This window comes from Symphodus melops (genome assembly GCF_947650265.1).
Source record: "Symphodus melops genome assembly, chromosome: 10".
Taxonomy (NCBI): domain Eukaryota; kingdom Metazoa; phylum Chordata; class Actinopteri; order Labriformes; family Labridae; genus Symphodus; species Symphodus melops.
Window position 1 is genome coordinate 27,323,741 of NC_136700.1, and position 5,000 is coordinate 27,328,740.

Sequence of the window (5,000 nt, forward strand, 5' to 3'; positions counted from 1 at the left end):
ACTTAAAGACTCCTCCATGGAAAGCGTGAAGAAGAAATCAGCGACAGACCACGTGCGTAAAAACGCCTCTCCTCGACGAGCTAAAACGTGACTTCCAACTTAATCTGAGTCAGTTTCTCCCTCTCACCTCGCTGCTTATTAGAAGATAACATAGGTGGACTAACGACAGCTCTCCTCCTGCTGTGTCGTACCCTCACAGGACGCACTGATTGGGGGAGAGCAGCCTCACGCGCGCACTAAAGGTGTGAGTATCCCCACGGCGGTTATTAAATAAACTTGTGTCAGGAGACCTTACCTGTGGAGAGTGAATCAAAATCCCCGACGGGCGAGTTTGAGAGCCTTCAACTGTGAGTGTGGAGACCGAAAACAGATCCAGTACTCCGGATTCTCCCTGCGACTCTCTCCGGAGATCAGCACACACCGGGGTCCGCACCGCGATCTGCCGCCGCTGCAGCGCACAGCCTCCGATGTATGGAGGGGAGGGAGGGGGAAGGAGGGGAGGTCCTTCGTTAAGCCACACACACACACACACACACACACACACACACACACACACACACACACACACACACACACACACACACACACACACATACACTCGAGTGTGCTAACTGGCTGTTTGTTGTTTGAAGAATTAAAGAACGTGAGCGACATCATGACGTTTTTCTTCAGGCTTTTTTTTTAGATCTGAACAAAGAGAGAGTTAAATTAGAGATTTCTTCAGATGACTTCAGCATAGATGAGATTCAAAGATTTAATTTAAAGAAGCTTAAAACACATTTTATAAACAGTTTATAAATCTCAATAAAACATTTTAACATCTAAATACCTGGAAATGATGGCAGGCTGTTTGAATGGGTGTGTATGTGACTTCCTGTGCTTCTGCAGCCAGCCTCTAGTGGACACTCCAGGAACTGCAGGATGTTACACTTCCTCATTGGCTTCAGTTTCCGCTTGGTTGCCTCAGCTTTCAGGAGAGACCTTTACTTAGTTTGGACTTTATCTGACTCTCATCGTGTTCGGTCTCTTCACTTCAGCTTCTCTCCATCACACTGAAGCTTGCTGCCTGAACAACACACTAACATGTCAACACACTGAACAACGATGTGTGTGAGGTCGAGTGTGTGGAAGCAGACTTCCTTTCATGGGACGATGAGCATGAACATTCACAACCTCACATTACTTGGCTTCCTCTTTTTTTCCAGTGTCTCTTCTGTGTTTTATTCCTCCCTCTTCTGTGTGTGATTCGCTCGGCTAATTTCCCTTCAGCTCGCCCGTTTTACCCCCCTCTCCCCTGCAGGTCCTGAGCTCGCTCTGCTAACAGGTAACAACAGAGAGGGGAAACGAGGCAGACCACATACACTGGCCTATAATCCGGCTCAGTGAAGCAGTGGATTTGGGTTCAGCTGTCAGGCTGCACAGAGGCAGGACACTTGGAGAAAAGAAATTATGCCAGCACACTCCCAGCCTACAGACCCAGAATTATAACAAGCCCCCCAGCAGACCGCAGAGGAGGGAGCGAGTCTGCAGCCTGGGGGATGCCGATGATGAGCAGATGAGCCAGGATCAATGTGGGAGTTAGACGAAAAGATGGGGAAGACGGTCCCTCAGCTCTTTGACTGGTCCTCATTATTATAGGCTGATATTTACACACCTGCTGCCACAGGAGGAGAGGAAACTCTCCGTCTCTGTCTGCCTCTCATGCACGACCACGTGAACAAATAACAACACAGCAAGCAAACAGACATCTGTGCTAACTTCCCCAAACACTTCCTCTTGACAATAATGGAAGAAGTCTATTGCAGCTGCAGGCTTCAGGTCTATTTCCACATATCTAAAAATATCCTCTTTGTCCTGGTTCATGAGATTCATCGAGGTCCCTGATGAAGTCGACTCCCCACAAAACAAGTTCAGTCAGAGATCGAGATAATAAGACTGAACAGGCAAAGTGTGCTGATTCTGCAGAATATATTATCCCAGATGTCCAGGGGTCTGACGCTCGGGTGTCCAGGGGTCTGACGCTAGGGTGTCCAGGGGTCTGACGCTCGGGTGTCCAGGGGTCTGACGCTAGGGTGTCCAGGGGTCTGACGCTAGGGTGTCCAGGGGTCTGACGCTCGGGTGTCCAGGGGTCTGACGCTCGTTGGTCCAGGGGTCTGACGCTTGTTTGTCCAGGGGTCTGACGCTCTGGTGTCCAGGGGTCTGACGCTCTGGTGTCCAGGGGTCTGACGCTCTGGTGTCCAGGGGTCTGACGCTCGGGTGTCCAGGGGTCAGACGCTCGGGTGTCCAGGGGTCTGACGCTCTGGTGTCCAGGGGTCTGACGCTCGGGTGTCCAGGGGTCTGATGCTCGGGTGTCCAGGGGTCTGACGCTCGTTTGTCCAGGGGTCTGACGCTCGGGTATCCAGGGGTCTGACGCTCGGGTGTCCAGGGGTCTGACGCTCGGGTGTCCAGGGGTCTGACGCTCGGGTGTCCAGGGGTCTGACGCTCGGGTGTCCAGGGGTCTGACGCTCGGGTGTCCAGGGGTCTCACGCTCGGGGATGCTCTAATAGAATTAAAGAGGCAGCCCCCAGGTAGCGCTCAGGTTTATCCAAACTGAAGACAGATAGAGGAGGCTCGCCTCCAGGGTGCTAAAACTTAGGGGGGAGACCTCCCTCCATCTTCCTCTCAGACAGACTAATGGGGAAGAGGGAGCACAATTTGTATCCCTCGGCACCCCACCAGCACCTAACCTCAGCTGCACGATCGGCCGAACCCACCCCCTGCAGTCTGTGTATGTGTGTGTGTGTGTGTGTGTGTGTGTGTGTGTGTGTGTGTGTGTGTGTGTGTGTCTGTGGAACTGCTTCAGATAGAAGTGATTGTACCCGAGCTAAAAAGCCTCTGCATGTGTGAGAGGAGGGGGGAGACAGCTCTCTGTGATGATTAGAGTTTAGACTGCAGTACTCATTTTAAACACTAGGGGGCAGAGCTACAGACTGCTCCTTTAAGGGCTCATGGTTTTGTGTTTGTTATGTTCAGACTGCGTTGAAGAAGCGCTCCCATGGTGTGAAGAGAAATGCAGAAATGGTCTGAGCTCGTGTGGTGGACTGGCATCCAGCTCCAAGTTACTGTCATTAAAATACATCGTACTGATCAACCTTTATGTTTATTTCTAGAGAAGGAATATGACCGTAAGTCGTTTTTTTTGTTTGAAAATGAATTTAAAAACTGTTCTGAAACATCTGTGTGCATGTTACTGTGCAGTAATGCCCAGTGGAAAATTATTTTATTTCCTGACTCTGCAGAAAATTCATTTTGAAAATGCTCCTTATTACGGGTTAAACTGGGCTGTTTGTGCACAAGTTTGCACATTTAAAGACACATTTGTGTCAATTTTTTTTGTGGTTCAATTAAATGAAAAAAGGAATGGACTTTGTCTAAATGTCCGTGTGTGCTCGTGCCAGAGTACGGAGCCAGACGTCTGAGATGTCTCTCCGACTGATTCTAATTTAAAAGACCCAAAATGCAGATGAACAAAAACTTGGCTCTCACTCCTCGGGCCTGTAGCTTTCTTCTTCCTCTCGCCTTCTTCCTCGTCTGAATCCTTTTCTTCCTCGTCTCGTCGGAGTCCAGGCCTCAGCTCCAGAAGCTGCTGACAACACAGGTCAACTCCATTTTCCTGTGTTCCTGGAAGACGTGTCAAAGACTGCGAGTCTTTAATCAAGCTGAGGTGTCTCACACTTCTTCCACAGAACATGAAATGAATGAAAGGGTGTGTGTGTGTGTGTGTGTGTGTGTGTGTGTGTTTCCTCCACTGTCAACACTTTAAATATTCACACAACTGTGACTGAAATTGGAAAACTTGCTCACAGAAATCCCTGCGTCTCTTCTCAAGGATCCCTGGAAAACCTTGAACCACAGTTTAAGAACTGCTGCAAAACAAGAACGTCAAACAGCACACAGGCACATCTCCCATGAGCCACAGCTGCAATGTTCAATAATTGTATAATTAACCACTTTCTGAAAGAGTCCTCTGAACGTCACCGACTGCTCTGCAAATATGCAAAAACATAAACAAAGCTGCACACGTATTCAGCTCACACGCACGAACATGCAATTAAACTTTGACAATAAAGAAGGACTGATGAAAAGCAGTCAGAAAGTGCTGCAACACAAAGTCTCAGAGTTCTTTCTGCTCTGCTCACCGACCTATAAGGCCTTTTTATAAAACTAATAATAATGTCCCTTCGTTTGCCACCTCCCCCTCCTCTCCATCTTTTTTTAGTTCTTTACTCTCGAGTGTCACAAACCCCATTACAGTAATTAAGTCAGCAGACCCTCAAACGCTCTCCTTCAAACGGCCGGGGAAGGGAGGGAGGCGTGGAGGGGGAGAGATACGGTGGGAAGCAGAGAGATGGATGGAGAGAGGGAGGGAAGGAGGGGAGGGAGGCAAGGAGGAGAGGGAGGAGAGGGAGGCAAGGAGGAGAGGGAGGGAAGGAAGGAGGAGGGAGGAGAGGGAGGGAAGGAGGAGAGGGAGGAGAGGGAGGGGGGAGGAGAGGGAGGAGAGGGAGGGGGGAGGAGAGGGAGTACAGGTTAAACAACAACAAGGTAGAAAGAGTGAAACACAGAAAGCCACTTTAAAGAGAACATGCAGCCCGTCAGAGTCAGCTCCACACTCAGAACCAACAACCAACATACGAGTCCACTACCAGGAGACCTCAGTCCACCACAGCCCGCCACAGTCCACCACAGCCCGCCTTAGTCCACCTCAGTCCACCACAGTCCACCACAGCCCGCCTTAGTCTACCTCAGCCCGCCTCAGTCCACCAATGTCCACCTCAGTCCACCACAGTCCACCACAGCCCATCTCAGTCCACTACAGCCCACCTCAGTCCACAACAGCCCGCCGTAGTCCACCTCAGCCCGCCTCAGTCCACCACTGTCCACCTCAGCCTGCCTTTGTCCACCTCAGCCCTCCTCAGTCCACCACAGCCCACCTCAGTCCACCACAGCCCACCTCAGTCCAC